The following is a 22,069-nucleotide window of genomic DNA, read 5'->3' on the forward strand; positions in this document are numbered from 1 at the left end:
TTGAGCTGTATTAATCTGTTAAAAAAGGCATTGTTTGTTTTATTTAAACAGAAATATAAATCATACAAAAAGCGAAGACGAAAAATTATGGGAAATTATGACACTCCGCTTGACCGATTCTCGATGAGGTAGTGGCGTCACAACATGACGCAAGAAGTCTGGAAGACTAAGGGATATAGATGCTGGAAGAGCAACATTTTGAAAACCCACCTCTATTCTTCGTCGGCCCCTTTACTGAGGATTGTGACCACTAAGAGTTTTGAATGATTCACGGTTATTATTATTCACAGCGACGGGACTTAATCGCATAAAATAAGCTTTAAATTTACCTCCGACGTTTCGAGGACGGCGTTGTCCCCGTGGTCTTGGAGAAGACTGGCTAAAGTTGACATCAACATCTAGGCGCGCGAGTTTTTCGAACTACCCGCACTTGGTCTTGTTTATTAACTTGAACCCCGACCTTGACCTTGATTAAGTCCCGTCGTTGTAAAAAAATAATGATGATGAATAAAAAATCGTGAAAGTTTCAATCAGTGTCATTCACGGTTAGTTTCACTAGACTTACATTGACCGGAATATGGACCGCGATTACCTTTTGTATTGTCTTAGAGCTCCATATTTCGACGCAGTTACATCCAGTCACCCGTGAACAAGATGCATGTATAGTTAACGCTATCTCTACTGAGCTCGTTCACTTACCTGTACTAACAATAGCATTCTGTTAAACAAAAGCCATTATTTCTTTTGTGTGAGCGCGTGGCCTTTGTGCCTGAGTGCGTGGCCATTGTGTGTGAGCCTCAGGCACAAAAAGGCCACGCGCGTCGAAATGCCGGCTGGATGAAATGGCGATCGTTGTCAGGTGTCCTCTGCGATCGTAGAATGCCCATTAGAACCAAGAGAAAAGTATACAAAACTTGTGTCAGACCCGTACTACTCTACGGCGCAGAGTGTTGGACAACAACTTGTGCGCACGAGGCCAATATTCATGCCGCTGAGATGAAAATGCTCAGATGGGCAGGCGGCGTCACGAGACTAGATAAAATTAGAAATGAATATGTTAGAGGCAGTTTCAAAGTCATCCCAATTCCAGACAAACTCCACGAAAGTCAACTCCGATGGTACGGGCATGTAATGCGTTGAGAAAAAGATCACCCGGTAAAAATTGCTCTAGAAATTGACACAGGCAAACAACCACCAGGACGCCCAAAAGCCTAAGAAACCTAGAGAAGTAATCGCAAAAAATATCAGCAACCTACTTTGACAGAGCCAAATGGCGAAAACATATTCAGAGGGCCGACCCCCAAGTAAATGGGAAGAGGCACGGAAAAAGAAGAAGAAGATTGTTAAGTGGAAAATAAAGCTGTAATAATAATCTCTTGACGATACAAGAATATTAACAGAGGGGCAAAGTCCACAAGCTCATCTAGTAGTTTTCTACATAAGGTTCCTTGGCTCATTTCCGGCCCGACTTCATTATGATTTCATTGACTCCCCACAAAGGATAATAATAATAATAAAATAATAAAAAGCCTTTTTATTTTCTTATCAACTACTTACACTTGGTAACACTTAATATTGTTAATTTATTTTAATTAATATATATATGTTTACTATTTAAAACTTATTTTACTCGGTTAGTATAATTATTTTACTTATTTTTATGTTTATGTATTTAAAACTAAAAGTTGATAGAAACCCCCAGGATATGCGATTAAAATGAGTTTTTGTGGAGCTTACGGAAAATTACTTTGAACTGCGTTCCGTCTCACTTTTTAAAAGAGTGCTAAAATCAGTTTTATCTTTTTAACGTAGTTTATACAGCTTTAATATATATGTTGTCTTTTTAGTGTAGTTTCACAGTGTATAAAGTGATTAAAAGATAATGGAAGAACACACTTAATACTCGTACTATCGGGTTTAATAAATATGTCCATAATGCGGACGAAACAATCACAAGTATGACATTAATTTTAAGTATAATGCTAATAAGTACTATAATGTCATTGTAATGACAAACGAAATGAAATGAAAAACCGGTCTAGTGCGAGTCGGTCTCGCGCGCGCGTTCCGTACTTTTTTAGTATTTGTTGTTATAGCGGCAACAGAAATACATCATCTGTGAAAATTTCAACTGTCTAGCTATCACGGTTGATGAGATACAGCATGGTGACAGACGGACAGACAGACAGAGGAGTCTTAGTAATAGGGTCCCGTTTTTACCCTTTGGATACGGAACACTAATAGAGATAATTGTGATCGCAAAGTAAACGGGTCTGTCCATGTCCAACAACTTCGAGCAACCCAGTATATTGCAATAATTTTTCCAATACGTCCTCAGCAACCCCGATAAAAGAAAACATGACGTAGCAATGAATCTAACAAGATAAGATAAGAGCACCGATTGCTTTTCGACCAGTAATAGCACCGTAACGGGTGCGATTCCACGTACAGATACAGATTACATAATACCATTAGATAAGACATTTGCAAACGGCAAAGTAAGATCGCTAACGGCCCGGCCACGACATCGCGCGGCGGCGGCAGCGGCGACCGGCGGCCATAGGTGGGAACGAAAGGTCCGATCGCTGTGTCTAGCTCGAACCTATGGCCGCCGCTCGCCGCTGCCGCCGCCGCGCGATGCCGTGGCCGGGCGGTAAGTAGGGTTGCCACCTTTTTTCTATACACATATAGTATTTTTGTCAAAATATTGAAAAAATATAGTATTTACTGGGAAATTTGAAAAAAATAGGACGCCGATTTGAGGCGAATTAAAAATCCAAGTTGCATACGATGCAATATCGGTGTCATTTGTATACCCCATTCTTGAGTAATGAAAAAATAGTATTTTTCGTACTATATTGTTTTTGTATAATATATAGTACAAGTGACTAAAATATAGTACTATTTAAGTTACAATATCATAAGTTTGTTAAAATTTAGTGTAAGTTAAATGGTCATTTTTGTTGTTTTGGTTTTAGAAATTAATCTTTAGATTTTAAATTTTTATTTGTACAAATAGTTTGCTTTAACCTAGGGAAGAGCGGTGCCTCCCGACACAGGCAATTTTTTGCTTACCGGGCGGCTCCATCACCTAAATCATGGCAATTTGTGTTTAAAACAAATAAAGATTTTTGTATTTTTGTATTTTGTATTTTGTATATAGTACGATACTATATATTATAGTATGGGTGGCAACCCTAGCGGTAAGGTCTGCAGATGATCGCGGCCGGTCGCTTCATGAATCTGCATTTTAAGGAGTTCACGGGATGCAGGAAGCCGTTTAAGTGGGTGGTCGCATCTTTTTAGGGTTCCGTACCCAAAGGGTAAAAACGGGACCCTATTACTAAGACTCCGCTGTCCGTCTGTCCGTTCGTCTGTCCGTCTGTCTGTCTGTCACTCGGCTGTATCTCATGAACCGTGATAGCTAGACAGTTGAAATTTTCACAGATGATGTATTTCTGTTGCCGCTATAACAACAAATACTAAAAACGAATAATATAAATATTTAAATGGGGCTCCCATACAACAAACGTGATTTTTTTGCTGTTTTTTTTTCGTAATGGTACGGAACCCTTCGTGCGCGAGTCCGACTCGCACTTGGCCGGTTTTTAAGTATGTTTTGTTACATATTTTGTATTACCCACTGAAAATCAGCTGTATGATGGCTTTGATTTGCCGCTCACAGCGCCGCGCACTCGCGCCCAGTCCGCGGCCTTATTTGATTACCGTGTTCGACTTGGCATAAAATGATGACCTTGAAAGTCCGTTTCGTGTGAGAGTGGCATACCTGCCGTACATTATATAATCTGCTCCAACGTTATATGTGGGTATAAGTATTCGTACGTGTGTGTGTGCTTCAATATTCTAGACAGATATGAAATAGCATTGCAGGTGTGATGTTTTACGACGCCTGAGGCCACTGAAATGGCGAAATTTAACTTTCCTTAGTGCAAGCGAGAAGCCCGCGCGATAGCTAACTAATAAAATTATTCAATATGATTGAAATAGCGGTTTAATTTCAGTGCACGTTCGAATGGGGTTGGCCCAAGGGCCTGACACTCTTTCACAGAGAAAGATAGTCTTATTGCGATTCGTATAAGAGGAAAGAGAAAATAGTGCCATCCTTTGTCCTTATCACCGACCGTGTGGCATCATAGGTAAGAAGCGATGGCGAAATACCGAAATTTATAAGAGTGAAAGAGTAAAAATCCTATGCTGCCCAAATTTTATATGAATATTCTTTCTCTTACCCCCGGGCCCCGGTCGCTCGATGGCGAGTAAGTCAAGCCAGCATTGCTTGCCCTGTCAATCCCTAGAATCGTGTCAAATTTTTGTTTTTTCAATGCCCTGCCCTTTAAGCCAAATCTCATAGATAAAGGGGCAAGCTATGATAGCGCCATCTCTGCAAACCTTTGACAGTTGCCAACCCCATTGGCTTGTGTGTCTGTGTAAATTTCATTCTGAGTTTCCAAGTCGTCCCGCTTGGCGCGCTGTTCAAAACCCCATGCAAAAATAGACATAAGGCAAGCACACGCTGTTAAGGTCAGCTTTCCTAAAGGGGGCCACTGACTATCAGTCCGCCGGACGATATCGGCCTGTCAGTTAAAACAAAAATTTGACAGTTCCGAACAACTGACAGACCGATAGTGGGCGGACTGATAGGTAGTCAGTGGGGCCCTTGGGGGTCCACGTGGAAACCATTAGCTTTAATATATTATAAAGCATCTCATGGGTCTCGACCCCAGCTTCGGGTCGTTCCTGGCGCAGAGGCTGTCCATCGCGGTTCAACGCGGAAACGCGGCAAGGTGCCCCTTTGTGTCGGGAGCGATGCGGGAGGGGTTGTTCGACTAGTTTTTATGGGTTAGTTTAGTTTTCGTTTTTTTATTGTAATTTTGTGTTGTATTGTATTGTAAAATAATAAATAATATATCGTTGAGAACTTATATAGCATTAGAATCCGCAGTTTCTCATAACTACAAGTTATAAAACAAAGTTCCCCTCCGCATCTGTCTGTGTATGTTCGCGATAAACTCAAAAACTACTGAACGGATTTTCATGCGCTTATCACCTATCGATAGAGTGATTCTTGAGGAAGGTTTAAGTGTATAATTTGTTAACCCGTGCGAAGCCGGGGCGGGTCGCTAGTTATTTTTGCGTACGACACATGAATACGAGAAAGTAAGATAGAATAAGCCGCTTTCGTTCCTACAATATTTCGTTGCGTTGGTATTTAGGCCCCACGTACCTCGTTAGTTAATTATATCAAAGCATCAGCGAAACCTACAGAAATAAATATAATATCACTTATTTAAATGGATAGCCGGTCTCCAAGTTTTTATAAATATAATATGGACGTACATGATAGAAATATTGTATAAACCGGGACACGTTTATAAAGACATGTTTTGCTCCATAACGAGGAGTATTTTCATAGAGCGCACGCGTTGGTGGTCCGACGACTGTACGTAAAAACTAGCCAAGTCAAATCCTTTTCATATTCTCAATATTGAACTTGGCTCTCATTTCACATTTATGTTTTTTGTTGGGATGATTACTGGCATTCGGTTAGATATCGTTTTGATATCAGGTGCACGGTCGAATTGGCCTAAATGGCAAGTCTTTGATAGATTTACCTGTCAGTTAAAACAAAAATTTGACAGTTCCGATCAACTGACAGGCCGATATCGTCCGGCGGACTGATAGTCAGTGGGCCCCTTAACGGAGTCGATACGAAACTTTGTAGGCGTTCTTATTTTTAAGTAGTTGTCAATATGACCTCGGTCTCTTTAAAACAAGAGTGAATAGGCTGTTACTGAACCGGTGAGCTCCATCTTAGGCCCTGTCTTCACTTTCCATCAGGTGTGACTAGGGCCAATCGCCGATCAGTTTATAATAAAAAAAAAAAAAAAAAGTCGACACTTGACACATAAGATAGTAAAAAACTCACATTCTCATTGTCACACATTCACAAGCAAGTAAGTTAGTACGTAAGTAAAATATTATTTACTAGCTTTTGCCCGCGACTTCGTCTATGTGCAATCAGTAACAGCAGCTAGAGTATGTTTAGCGCCTGACTAAAGTGTAACAGCAATTATTCAATTTGAGCATAAGCTTTCGTGACATTAATAATCAGGCAATTCATTAAATCTCTCAACTTCACCCCCCTTTTACTCTTTAGATGATTCCGGACGATTCGGCTGTGGAATGAGCTCCCTGCCGAGGTTTTCCCGAGGGGCTACAGTATGGGGTTCTTCAAAAAAGGAGTGTACAGGTTTTTAAAGGGTCGGCAACGCGCGTGCAATATCTCTGGTGTTGCAGGCGTCCATAGGCTACGGTAACTGCTTACCATCAGGCGGGCCATATGCTTGATTGCCACCGACGTGGTATAAAAAAAAATGTAAAATATTTTCTATAACGTCAATAGGAGGAAAACGGGATCTACGTTTGTATAGAAAAGCGGTCGCCCACTATCCTCCTTATCAATAGAAATTACATTTTGCCATTAAATTCCATGATGCATGACGAGCACGTGTAAAACAATTACTCTGTATTCCAATATATTTATATATTTCACTTTTGCCGTTTTTGCCATGTAAGTAGTTGGAAAGGTAACCACCATTTACTAACCTGGGGTTAACCGGTTAAACATGAACCATGGTTATTAGTACAATTTGACACTAGGTTAACGGTTTAACCGGTTAATCCCGGGTTAGTGGGATATGATTTTAGCAGTCTGGCCTACATGTTAGAGTGTAAGTAAAGGGAGATTGTTGTCAATGGCCAAAAAAAAGATAGCGAAAAATAGTTATTTGTTATACAAGGGTGCAAAGTTGTATTTTACCCGCGAGTGTAGAATTGAAACACGAGCAAGCGAAAGGATTCTATAGGTGAACCACGAGCGAAGCGAGTGGTTCTAAAATAGAATCCTGAGCGTAGCGAGTGTTTCAACACACGAGAAGTAAAATACATTTGCGCCCGTGTATAACACAAAACTTTTCACCTCACTATAGCGAGGAAAATGCAACATCCACAGGCGTTAGATCATCTTCATCACTGGAATCACTCATTTCTTTACGATATTATAACAGAAAACTCTGGAAGTTGTGTATTTTTACGCGAGTCGGTGAGAAAAGTTTTTTAGTAAAAAATTTGTTGACAATGTTAACATTTCTGACGTATGAAATGTCAACGATGCGTTTTGAAATTGCATCGACTCAACTTGTGCGTTCAGAATTATATTTAACATCATTATAAAAAAAACAAACGTTTCTTATGGAATTTTAAGGTTTATGACTTAAAATCATTAAATAGCGTTTTACGTTTTGTTATCTGTCAAAAGCTACTTAAACACGCTCCATCCAAGGTCAAATTACTTTCCCCACTAGTGGATAAAACGCGTTTTTCCCCGCTTGTATTGAAGGATAAAAGACAACTTTCCGAGCTAGTGAGGGGAAAAAATCTTTTTTTCGTTAGTGTTCGATATATTTCGGTTGGTTTGAAATTTTTTGCTCATGCATAAAAAATACGAAAATAACTACACGAATACAAAATAACACTAAGTTGTTTAAACGGCATGCGGGTGCATAAAGCCTTGTTTACACTGCGAAGTAGCAAGTGCAGTTGAGAAGTGATTAGAATAAATTTCCTTCTGGACACTGGTCAAAATATCTACAAACAACAAATCAGAACTAAATAATATGTAAACGATTGTTTAAGCATATATGATAGTTGTACTTTTTGTTTGCCGTAGATATTTTGACCAGTGACCAGAAGAAAACATATTATGTACAAGCAAATTTGAAATATTTCAGTATGAGGTCCATAATAATTTTAACGTTTTGCACTATCTTCTGGTGGTCAGAATTATGTAAGTATTTCTTATCTATAATTAATATTTGCTACAAACATGCCATTTGGCTAAAATCACCGTTTTATGACATTGATGAATATTTTTCCTGCAAAATTGATAATGTATCTAAATAAAATTAATTATAAAAAATTAACATGTATATGACATAAGTACAAATAAGTGTAATATACGCATAAGTATATACCACTAATTATAATAAATAAACATGTATATGACACAAATATGACATAAGTACAAATAAGTGTAATATACGCATAAGTATATACCACTAATTATAATAAATAAACATGTATATGACACAAATATGACATAAGTACAAATAAGTGTAATATACGCATAAGTATATACCACTAATTATAATAAATAAACATGTATATGACACAAATATGACATAAGTACAGATAAGTGTAATATACGCATAAGTATATACCACTAATTATAATAAATAAACATGTATATGACACAAATATGACATAAGTACAAATAAGTGTAATATACGCATAAGTATATACCACTAATTATAATAAATAAACATGTATATGACACAAATATGACATAAGTACAAATAAGTGTAATATACGCATAAGTATATACCACTAATTATAATAAATAAACATGTATATGACACAAATATGACATAAGTACAAATAAGTGTAATATACGCATAAGTATATACCACTAATTATAATAAATAAACATGTATATGACACAAATATATCATAAGTACAAATAAGTGTAATATACGCATAAGTACATATCACACCGATATACCACATACCACACACGTGTAGTATATACCACAACGATATTCAAATTTTATGTAATGTTTGACTTGTAACCTAATGTTATCAATAAATTTTCATTTTCATTTTCATTCATTCATTTGCAGCCTGATCGCATAAGAAACACTACGCTGCGCTCTAAAACCGGCATTGCTGACGTAGGCGAGAAAATCTAATCTAATCTAAATCACGCTCGAGACAGTGAATGTTTCCACTTTTACTTTATTTCTAATCAAAACATTACCATGTTTGAAATTACCTTAATATTTACTTCCTTTAAGAGATTCAGCTTTTGTTAGTTGCAGACTTGCAGAGTAGGTATTTTTTCTTTACAGTATGGGATCCTTCGCAGCATTCATATTAATTTCCACTGTGTTAAGGTAGGGTTAATTGTTTATTACTGGCCACCTTCTAATAACTGGACGTCTTATGCTAAAATGCCTAAAACAAGAATTCTATGAAAATCCGTTTTGGGTTTATCGCGAACATACAAATAAACAGACGCGGTAGGGGACGGTTTATAAGATGTAGTATGTATGTGCTTCAAATCTTGTTTTAACTTGAATCTAAACCACTACCTGGTATCTAATTCGATAATCCAATAATGTGCTAACATGGAGCTGATCTATTAAATATATTAATAACGGTCACTTACGTATTTTAAGTCGAAAAACACTCGACATGTTTCACTCTGTGCCGAGTAGTGTCATCAGGAGCTTGCGTTGACGGTGACGGACCGGCGCAGACTGCGGGCCGCAGCCCTCCGCGCCCGATGACTCGGCGCGGGCGCCTGTGGCGGCAGGGGGGGCGAGAAACTACCCTCGTTTACGGCATTATTATCAAATGTCTGGTTGTTGATTGTGGAGCTGATCTGATGATGCAGACGGAAGGTGGCAAAAGGAACTTCTCGATAGTAAAACAAAGAAATCGAGTTAAGGCTCATTAGAAATGTCTCGAGAAGTACTTGATAGACATGCAAATGAGAAGAAGTAATTACTGTCAGCAATAACAATAACAACAACAACAATAACAGTACAATAATAACAATAATAACAGTGTCATATTTTTTACAATAACTTTTTTCATATTAGCAAGCTTTTATTTAGTTTCACCTGTCCCGTTATCTGTAATCAACTTACAAGATACATTAGACCCAGTTCCCATTATTCGATTGAACTGAAACTTGACCCAAGGCAAGTCGAGTGACAATGCAATATTATGGTACCATTGAGCTGATCTGATGATAGAGACCGGAGGATGAAACAACGCAACCTCTAGGTTTGTTACAATTGTCTGGATGAGTATTAGCTTGAAGAAAAATACAGTCAGCTATTAAAACTTGTATCAAAAAATACTTTATTTGATTTCAGATCATTGCCAAACCACAAACACAAGGTCAACGATAATATTGGTATCAACACAATATCCCAGTAAGTTATTTTGGCCTTACACACATATCCTAATTAATAATAGTGGCTCCGTGAGCTGTACCTATATCGTGAACCACCATGGCTCCGCCATTTTGAAAAATTCAGAACAACAAAAAATTGCTTACAAAATCTCACAAGAATCGTTTGAAAAACAGCCGGGTAGTGTATCTTAAGAGGGGAGTATAGCACGTGATCGTACATAAACAGCCGGGCAGTGTATCTTAAGAGGGAAGTATAGCACGTGATCGTACATAAACAGCCGGGCAGTGTATCTTAAGAGGGGAGTATAGCACGTGATCGTACATAAACAGCCGGGCAGTGTATCTTAAGAGGGAAGTATAGCACGTGATCGTACATAAACAGCCGGGCAGTGTATCTTAAGAGGGGAGTATAGCACGTGATCGTACATAAACAGCCGGGCAGTGTATCTTAAGAGGGAAGTATAGCACGTGATCGTACATAAACAGCCGGGCAGTGTATCTTAAGAGGGGAGTATAGCACGTGATCGTACATAAACAGCCGGGCAGTGTATCTTAAGAGGGGAGTATAGCACGTGATCGTACATAAACAGCCGGGCAGTGTATCTTAAGAGGGAAGTATAGCACGTGATCGTACATAAACAGCCGGGCAGTGTATCTTAAGAGGGAAGTATAGCACGTGATCGTACAAAAACAGCCGGGCAGTGTATCTTAAGAGGGAAGTATAGCACGTGATCGTACAAAAACAGCCGGGCAGTGTATATCTTAAGGGGGGAATATAACACGTGATCGTACATAAACAGCCGGGCAGTGTATCTTAAAAGGGGAGTTTAGCACGTGATCGTACAAAACAGCCGGGCAGTGTATATCTTAAGAGGGGAGTATAGCACGTGATCGTACATAAACAGCCGGGCAGTGTATCTTAAGAGGGAAGTATAGCACGTGATCGTACAAAAACAGCCGGGCAGTGTATATCTTAAGAGGAAAGTATAGCACGTGATCGTACAAAAACAGCCGGGCAGTGTATCTTAAGAGGGAAGTATAGCAAGTGATCGTACAAAAACAGCCGGGCAGTGTATATCTTAAGAGGGAAGTATAGCACGTGATCGTACAAAAACAGCCGGGCAGTGTATATCTTAAGAGGGAAGTATAGCACGTGATCGTACAAAAACAGCCGGGCAGTGTATATATTAAGAGGGAAGTATAGCACGTGATCGTACAAAAACAGCCGGGCAGTGTATCTTAAGAGGGAAGTATAGCACGTGATCGTACAAAAACAGCCGGGCAGTGTATATCTTAAGAGGGAAGTATAGCACGTGATCGTACAAAAACAGCCGGGCAGTGTATCTTAAGAGGGAAGTATAGCACGTGATCGTACAAAAACAGCCGGGCAGTGTATATCTTAAGAGGGAAGTATAGCACGTTATCGTACAAAAACAGCCGGGCAGTGTATCTTAAGAGGGAAGTATAGCACGTGATCGTACAAAAACAGCCGGGCAGTGTATCTTAAGAGGGAAGTATAGCACGTGATCGTACAAAAACAGCCGGGCAGTGTATCTTAAGAGGGAAGTATAGCACGTGATCTTACAAGAAGAGAAAACGTTTTTCCACTTCTAAACATGTTCCATTGTCCATGATTTTTTAGTATGTTATTGACATTTGACACAATGAAAAACCAAGTTTATAGATTTTTCTAATTTCAAAATTTGCAATAAAAAAATGGAAAACAAATATATTTTTTCAAGCGAAACCTATAAACCTAGAATATATTATGCTGAAGCGATCGACATCAAAATCAAAGTGATTGGTTAAGATTTAGTTATAGTCTGCATCTTCTCAAATGATTTTACATCTAAGACCCTAATCTGTTAAACAAAAGCCATTGTTTCTTTTGTGCGAGCGGTCGGCCATTATGTGCCATTGTTTGACACAATGGCACGCGCCATAGCACGCGCTCAGACAATGGCACACAATGGCCGACCGCTCGCACAAAAGAAAGTAGGTATAGAGAACGCCCTCAAGAAGCATTTGTTTTGTTTTTGAATTTGTAACCCTTAGGGCCACTTGCACCATTCACTAACACGGGGTTAACCGGTTAAACGTGGAGTTACCATAGTTACCAGTACAATTTGATACTGGGTTAACGGTTTAACCGGTTAGCCCCGGGTTAGTGGAATGGTGCAAGTGGCGCTTAGTTACTCAATAAAAATTCGAAATAGATTGTCGAATATGCACAAAAGTTGTACGCAGGGTTTTAGGAAATTATAATAATTATGTAAGTGTAAGTATAAATAACTAGGGGGGTAAGTGATATATTGTACGAGAGTATATATTCAGAATTAAAGACTTGAGTAACAATATTCTTACCCCCGGTGTTACGCACAATGTTTTTCAACACACTTGCGAAGAAAAAACTAAATTTTAAGCGAAATCATCCTTAAATACGGGGATATTTCAAGCGTCCGTCTGTCTGTCAAGACCCTTTAAGGGGCCCACAGACTATCAGTCCGCCGGACGATATCGGCCTGTCAGTTGTTCGGAGCTGTCAAATTTTTGTTCTAAAGGGGCCCACTGACTATCAGTCCGCCGGACGATATCGGCCTGCCAGTTAGAACAAAAATTTGGCAGTTCCGAACAACTGACAGGCCGATATCGTCCGACGGACAGATAGTTTGTGGGCTCCTTAACTGACAGGCCGATATCGTCCGGCGGACTGATAAGTCAGTGGGCCCCTTTATGTAGGGAACGCATGGAGGTATCGAGTTGGAATTAAAACTATACAGTCCCTTTAAGATGTGAAAAAATCAAACTTCTTTATTTGCGTGTTAGGTGTTTTAATACTTATATCAATCAATCAATCAATCAATGGCCTTAAAGTCTAGTGCAGACTATAGAAACAGTGTCAGGTAGGGCGACAACATTTTCCGTGGCTGTGCAGGCCAATACGGGATCGGCAAACACGCCCACAAGCCTGGCAGGTGTACTGTGCCCGTGGCGAACAGACGTCGCTCTGATGACGCTTGGCTCGCTTACTAGCGAGTGTCTTAAACCAAGCGCCATCGTGGATTTTACGGCCGTCGAACACCAGTTTGCGCCACTTGTCTCTGTTCTCGGCAAGCTCCTCCCAATTATGAACCGGTATGTTGAAGGCGTGCATGTCCCGCTTGGCGTAACTATTTATTAATCTGTGGCTTGGCGCAGTCCTTATGCCGTAGCAACGGCCGACCGACGCTTCTCCTGGCAATACTTATATGTATAAGTAGTAATTGTAGTATGTGTGTTTGTGTTTAATAGTATCCATATTTAGCTCCTTGCACTACCTGTTGACTTTTGTATGAGTTCTACATTTCCTGCTACCTAAAGGTTGTCTGGAAGGGATTGCTTTTTAGCGATAAGACCGCCTGTTGTTACCTGGTTCTATTTTTCTTTAAAAATTTCTTTGTAGTTTTACATGTATGTAAAATGTATAATTTTGGTGCAATAAAGAATATTTACTTACTTCTAAGGTAACGTAAAAAAAGATACGGCCGTTTATGATGTAAAAAACGTTTAGTACCTCACTTTCAGGGGAATTAAAATTTATAGGCTACCCCGTTGACCTAGAATAAAACTGGCGAGTAATATTGTCTTATACTACAAGTACAGGGAAGAATCTAAAAACTGTAAATTTGTAAAAATTTAATAATTAAAAAAACAATAATTTGTATGGTGGGCCTGACTCGCACCATTTTCAGAATCCATAACTCCCTCAAGAACAATATAGATAGATAGATTTTTATTGGTATTAATCGTACACTGTCAGTTACATAACAATAATTACTTAAAAAATGATAATAAATTTAGATTCACATCTCAATATTTTTAAAATGCACGTAACTAAGGACCCGGGTATGTCCTTAAACTACGTCCAAAAGAGAGGTATGGGCACTGTGAATGACATCTCGCTTTGTGTGGTAGGGCACAGGACAGCGGATGTCATTCCAGATCTAGAGCAGAGCCCAACTGGGGAGGTACCTTTACCGTTACAGAAAACCGCAGCCAAATAACACTATACCCTATTAATAGTGTTGTGTTCCTGCCGGTGAGTAAGGTTGCCCTGAGCTCGAGGGAGAGGAGTGTTAGGGTCGGCAACGCGCATGTAACTCCTCTGGAGTTGCAGGCGTATATAGGCTACGGAGACTGCTTAACATCAGGCGGGCCGTATGCTTGTTTGCCACCGACGTAGTATTAAAAAAAAACTATAAATTAATATCAACAATATGTATAGGCCTTTGTGCTTCAGTTACACCTGCATGAAGTTAGATCTTTTTCGAGCGAGTGTAATAAAAATATTTATTTATAATGAAACTCTTTTCCTCTATTTAAGGAAGAAAACCATTGACTATAGGCACCGCGTCAAGAGTGACTTCATCACCCGCAACGTAAGTAAGATTTGACTCGAGAAAGATACATAGGTTCTGAAATAATCAGATTTACCTCATCATTATTTGTTTATAATATACGGCGTATTTACGATCAAGGAATTTAATTTCAGTACCATTGCATGAGGTCCCTAGCGACTTAGTCATATTGATTGTCACAGTGACAGTATGAGGTCCCTAGCGACGTAGTCATATAGATCGTCACAGTGACAGTATGACGTCCCTAGCGACTTAGTCATATTGATCGTCACAGTGACAGTATGAGGTCCCTAGCGACTTAGTCATATTGATCGTCACAGTGACAGTATGAGGTCCCTAGCGACTTAGTCATATTGATCGTCACAGTGACAGTATGACGTCCCTAGCGACTTAGTCATATTGATCGTCACAGTGACAGTATGAGGTCCCTAGCGACTTAGTCATATTGATCGTCACAGTGACAGTATGAGGTCCCTAGCGACTTAGTCATATTGATCGTCACAGTGACAGTATGAGGTCCCTAGCGACTTAGTCATATTGATTGTCACTGTGACAGTATGAGGTCCCTAGCGACTTAGTCATATTGATCGTCACAGTGACAGTATGAGGTCCCTAGCGACATAGTCATATTGATCGTCACAGTGACAGTATGAGGTCCCTAGCGACTTAGTCATATTGATTGTCACTGTGACAGTATGAGGTCCCTAGCGACTTAGTCGTATTGATTGTCACTGTGACAGTATGAGGTCCCTAGCGACTTAGTCATATTGATTGTCACTGTGACAGTATGAGGTCCCTAGCGACTTAGTCATATTGATTGTCACAGTGACAGTGTGAGGTTCCTAGCGACTTAGTCATATTGATTGTCACAGTGACAGTATGAGGTCCCTAGCGACTTAGTCGTATTGATTGTCACTGTGACAGTATGAGGTCCCTAGCGACTTAGTCATATTGATTGTCACAGTGACAGTATGAGGTCCCTAGTGACTTAGTCATATTGATTGTCACTGTGACAGTATGAGGTCCCTAGCGACTTAGTCATATTGATTGTCACAGTGACAGTATGAGGTCCCTAGCGACTTAGTCATATTGATTGTCACTGTGACAGTATGAGGTCCCTAGCGACTTAGGGTGTGTCCTGTAACACGACCAAATAATGTTCAGCGACTAAAAAATAATGATGACTAAGACTACGAATTCATAGAAATTAAATGTTGTCTTCAATGTACGGCTGTCGTCACTGTAATTATGAAGTTGCTTGGCACGTAAAATGTGCCTACTTAGCTCCCCACTGGCTCATTGTGGTCCAACAGTTTTTATATTAGTATGAGAACTATAACAGCCTCATTTACACAACATGATAGTTAAGTAGTAATGGTTTACTTTAAATCGGCATATACAGGATGTAACAAAAATAGTGGGGAATTGGGGATCCATTTAAGGGCATATTCGGTATTGAGTTCCAATCTTATTATTAGGAAATAGTACGACGTTTTTAAAATTTGTAAAATTGTATTTTATGAATAAAGTATTGAATTGAATTGAAATAATACTTATAATGATGAAGAGTAAAGTAATAAAATATGAAATATGCATATTTTTCGTATTCTTACATTAACAGTAGGTTTTTATGTTGATTACGACGTTTAAATGAAACTAATATTAACACTCGTCAATAAGTAGTCATGAATTGGAACAAGTAAAAATTTAAAAAAATTGGAAAAGTAAAAAGCACTAGTTCGCGAAAACCAACTTTCCGCACGCTAAACAGCCACGAAAAGTAGCACTTTTTGAGCAACTGTATTAAAAAAGTTGGTTAACGATCTACTATTTTCCCAGACCAACGTATTACAATCCTAATCCTGGCTACGATGCATACTGGACCGATGGGCACTGGATCTTTGGGACAAGCACCACGACACTCTCCTCCACCACTTCCACCAGGACCAGAATACTAGTATGCCAAAAACCCTGCCCAATTGAGTACCGAAAGTACGTAATAATAACATTGGTGAACTTTAGAGCGGTTTCACATTGTTCGTTCCAATATCGGATGTCGGATGACCTTTGGAGAAAAACAGCTGCTACAGAGTGCATTATGGCATGCTTATGGGCGAATTGGCACGTGCGCAGGATATCAAAATGATGTCAGTTAAGTGTGTAGTTATAATTCGCGCCTTCATTTCGTTCGGGCTTGTCCGTAAATGCATTAGCGCGAGTCCCGCACGGGTGAATGAGAACAAAATGACATTATTTAGATATCGTTTTCATATCAAGTGTAAGTTTGAATTAGTTTCCTACTAGACCTTTTATTTTCGTATTTTTTTTTAAACAAAGAATAATTAAATTAATGAATAAAAAAACACTCTTTAGGGTTCGTACCCAAAGGGTACAAAATTACTTCTTGTTTTGTGGTCGCATCCGATATCAGATAGCGGATCGGACAATGTGAAAACGTTCTAAGATTCACCCACGGATGAAGAATGACACCTAATCTTAAAGATAACTTAAGTGTGCAAAAGGGAAGCCATCAGCCCGATTAGAACTCTAAGATGTATGTCAAATATTACGCCTAAATACGATATGGATTAGATATGTCAGTGTCAAAAGTATATTCATTCATCAAGGGCCTGACACTCTTTGATAGAGAAAGACAGTCTATTATCTTTCTCTATCAAAGAGTGTCAGGCCCTTGATTCTGATGTTTACAAAAGTGACGTTTTTGTTTGAAGAAACGTTAAATATAACGTCTAGATACGATATGGATTAGATTATCAGTGTGAAAAGTGACGTTTTTGTTTGAAGAAACATCACTTTTGACACTGACGTAATATTAGACGTATCTTAAAGTTCGAATCGGGCCGGCAACGCACTTACAACCCCTCTGGTGTTGCGGGTGTCCATGGGCGGCGGTAATCGCTTTCCATCAGGTGATCCGTCTGCTCGTTTGCCTCCTATTTCATAAAAAAAAAACATAAACATCTCGAGATAATCGTGTCGAACAATCATCCGTTTTGCCTCTATACACAGGGTGGAAAAAATTAATGGACCCTGGAGGGAAAGTGCCTTAGAACCATAACTTAGGTCTTTTTACTTAAAGGAAACATTCTTTTATTTTTAAAAAGAAACTGCATTCAAAGATTTTAATTTTTTTTTTCAATTTCGCTTGTCAAAAAATATTCTTGAGTACTAAATATTCGATTTTATGGATATTTTGTACGAAAGACCTAATGTTTCTTAGAGAAATGTTATCATTAACATTAAGGGGATCCCATGCCCAATGACCTTCGATTTGAATCCCTTAGTTTTCAAATGTTTTTTGTAGCTTATCATATTAACAGCAACGGATTTTAGCAATATAGTATCCCATATTTACTTCAAAGTTCATTGTTTTCGAAATATTTGGCATCAAAGTTGAACAATTTTAGGCCAAAAAACTGGTTTTCTGGCCATAACTTTTGTGTTAATTAGTTTAAAATTTTTAGAGACGTCTAAGACGAACCCAAATATGTAGATTTCGTATAAGTAAGATATTTCACAGCAATCGAGATAAGAAAAAATGTTTTTTTTTTAGACAATGTTTAAAACAATCATAAATAAATAAGTATTCATTTTTTTCACAATCCGGTAGACAAAAATGGAGATAAAAGATTGAAGAACCGATAGCCGCTTGTCTTATAATTCTATATATAGTGCAAAAGTAGGAGATACGATTCAAAACTTGTCAAAAATCGATGAAAACCTCAGGTTTGTTTTGTCGGTTAGATTCCCGAGCGAGGCAAGCGAATTAAAAAAAATCTTTGAAGGGTAAAATGAGCTAAGGTTTTAAGACTCTTTCCCTTCAGGGCCCATAATTTATTCCCACACTGTTAATACGTGAGTGGCCCGCCCGGTTTAATATTATATTTTAATATACCTACAAGTATTTCTCCTACCAGGTGTATCTCTTACCCCACCTGACCTTTATGTATTTTTACCCTATTTTTAGCGTGGGTAAAGTATGCGCTCATCGGGCGTACTATATAAATTATGCTATAACAGTACGCCCAAAACCTCCTCGCTACCCTGTTCGAACGGACAAAATGAAACCAATGTTTGAAACATTCGACACCTATTGCAAGTTTTTACATCACCAATGCCTCGACAAAACTTGGAACCATATGGGTAAGTTATACGCTCGTGTTAAGGGGCCCACTGACTATCATATATGCCTGTCAGTTGTTCGGAACTGTCAAATTTTTGGTCTAACTGACAGGCCGATATCGTCCGGCGGACTGATAGTCAGTAAGACATATAAGTCCCCGGCAAGCTCGGCCGAATTTCACCTTGCCATACAAACGGAGTTTCGTTCTCATTTTAAAACTACGTTTTCTATTGCAATGAAACTTTTCACATAAAATGACATGAGTTCATGAGGTCTGTTTAAGTTTACACGGCCTTCATTTTACCTATGTAACTTTACTTTTGAGTGGCATTAACGTGAGGCACTTCATTCGGTTCTTGTCTGTTTGTCTGATTTAATATTATGTCTTTTTATTAATTATAAAACAATTCAAGTCTCGGAGACCCTTTACATCTCTGGATAATTAAAATTTGATGATCTTTTTTATTATTATATACATTTTATCTCTGACACCTAGAGACTTTTACATCTCTACTTATGTTATTTGTATAGTTTTTATTAGTTTTTTTCTTGTGTAATTTAACATTTATATTTATGTAATTGTTTTTTGTAATTTTGGGTTAATTTTATTGTTTGTAAAAATTGACATGTAAAAGTGCCCTGTGGCCTATTTGCTGAATAAATGTTTGATGTTTGATGAGTTATATCTAGTTTTGTAATTGTTTTATATAGGTTTAGTTCATAAAACAAATGAAATAAAGCAAATAATAAAATATAAGATTAGAGCTATTATTGTAATTTTTGTTCTTTATGAAAAATAAACAGTTTAATTTTTTTTAAACAAGTTTTGTATAAAAAACTAATTGGCTGTATTTTTTTTCCTATGTTATCTGAAGCTACATAAACTAATTACAGAACTAGATATACCTTATGCTATTGTAAGTACAAAGTTTCAGAGCAATCTAGGTAGTCGTATTAAAATGAGAGCGTAACTACATTTGTATGGTGAACCGAGCTTGTCGGGGACCCTTAAGCCCTTAAGATGGCGTCGACCGTCCATTGGCGCCCTCATCAGGGCAACAATGGACGGAAAAATGTGGCCACCATTTGCCGTTTAGTTGATAGAGCAAAATAAAACTATGTGACAAAGACCAGTTGGGGAATCAGTAGGACAACGATATCAATATACAGAAATCTATTAGTTTATTAGAACAGTCAGTTTACTGTTGGAAAATTGTTTTTTGACATTAATAATTAAATATAACTATGTAAAATTAATAATTTTTAGATAATTTAGTTTAGTAGTTTGACATTGACACACATTGACATTTTTTCAACATTTTTCTGTACTTCTTATTTAATATTTGTAATTATTTTTGTGATAAATATTTGAATGCTGAAATTCCGGCCAGACATGTAAAGAACTGAATTTGTACATATTTACATCTTATATGTAACTCGTGTTTTATCAAATAAACGATTATCTTATCTTATCTTATCTTATCTTATTAGAAAACACAATTCCCCTAATGAGGGCCCGCTGTACGGTCGACGCAGTCTTAAGGTGTAGTATTATTAGGTTTAATGTTGTATAATTTTAATTTTTAATTTTTATCGATTATTTTATATTTTTCATTTTTATTTTATATTTTAGTAATGTGCTAATATGGGTCTTTAAGACCTGAATTTTTTTTTATTAGGCTCAGCCAGCAGAGTATTAAAAAAGGTTTCTTTTGGATAATAAATAATAGCTACGGTTGCCAAAAAATTCAATGACAATCTTGAAGCCTTTCGTAATTTCATCGATTCGAAACCTGATTTTTTTGACATTTTCTTGATAGAAAAAGTCACCAACCTGTCTTAAACGCACCTTAAAAATTCGTAATATTTTTTGCACTAAAGCTAAAGAATTTAAACATGAAGATTTCTAAAAATGCGCAATTTTATTTTTGATCGAACGAATCGATCGAATTATTCGATTAATTTTTTTTTGCTAAAAATTACAAAAAAATTAATTTCAATAAAACTAGACGGAATTAAGTTCCGTTTCAGTTTTAATATGTATCGATTTATTTATTTCATTTATTTTCATTTTATCAGTCGCCTATTATTTTTAACCGACTTCAATTTCATAGAAGGGGGAGGTTCTGTATACGGTTGTGGCTATTTTTTTTATGTATGTTCACCGATTACTCCGAGACCCGTGGTCCGATTTGAGTAATTCTTTTTAGGCTATGTCTTCGTTCATTTCGGCGCATGTGTGGATGATAAGGAGGTTGCTTGGAGCCTAGAGAATGATAAAGCTGTCATGGACCGGAAAAACCGCTTTTTAAAAGCGTACCAAGGAGCCTCCGATAAAATCACAAGTGAGTACTTTAAAAACAAGTAACTGTCGAAAAGTGTTTTTTGTGACACACACTTTTATTGCTGACTTGTACTTCTTCTCATTTGCATGTCTATCGAGTACTTCTTGAGTTTAGGCTCATCAACACATCAAGATGTGTTTGTGTTTTTCCATCGAGGGGTTCCTTTGGCTACCAACCGGTTGCATCATCAGAACACCTCCACGTTAGCATATTATTGCATTGTCACCGGAATTACGACAGTATTTCAAATTTCAACTGTATCAGATACCGGGAAGTGGTTCAAATTTTAGTTACAAGATTTGAAGCACTATATATATATACAAAGGTATATGTGATATTTCCTGTAAAAAGGGACCTTACTGTCGATGGCGCTTACGCCATTATAAACGATGCTCCGATTTAAATACAATACCGCGCGACGCTGTGCGGCGTAAGCGCCATCGACAATAAGGTCCCTTTTCATAGAAAATGCCCCATATACGTAGTGAATCTAAATAAAAGTGTGTAATAAGGTAATTAAGAGGATAGGCGGCCGCTTTTCATACAAACGTAGTCTCTTTTTTCCTCCCTAGATATTGACATTATGGAAAATATTTTTACACTATCTAATATTGTATATTGACTATAACTATGCCCCTTCGTTGGACTTTTTTTGATTTTTTGATTATTATAATAGTGGAGTGAAAAACAAATTCCATAGGTAGGTACCTACCATTTTTTTAAGCGATCTTTTATAATAATAAAAAATCAAATAAAACCAAACACCCTTTGTTTAGCTGTGGTTAATATAATACAACACAGTGCGTTATATTTTCTAAAATATTCATAATCAGAGGAAAATCTGGACTACATTTGTATGAAGAAACGATCTTCCCCTTTCGTCTTCAATGTAAAGGAATCCGCTTTCCAGACGGATTTCCGTACATTGACCCGCCTGTAACGCCTGTTGCTGTCGCTGTTGCACGCGCACAGTGACATTGAGAGCCGGCATCATGGGCGAGACAGCTATATAATTATGCGCGTGCAACAGGCGGGTCAATGTACGAAATTCTATTTGGATAGCGGCGCTGCTATAGATAGAATATTTAATGTGTAAACTGTGTAGGTACGAGGAGTTTGA

This window comes from Cydia strobilella, chromosome 16 (assembly GCF_947568885.1).
Source record: "Cydia strobilella chromosome 16, ilCydStro3.1, whole genome shotgun sequence".
NCBI classification, from domain to species: Eukaryota; Metazoa; Arthropoda; class Insecta; order Lepidoptera; family Tortricidae; genus Cydia; species Cydia strobilella.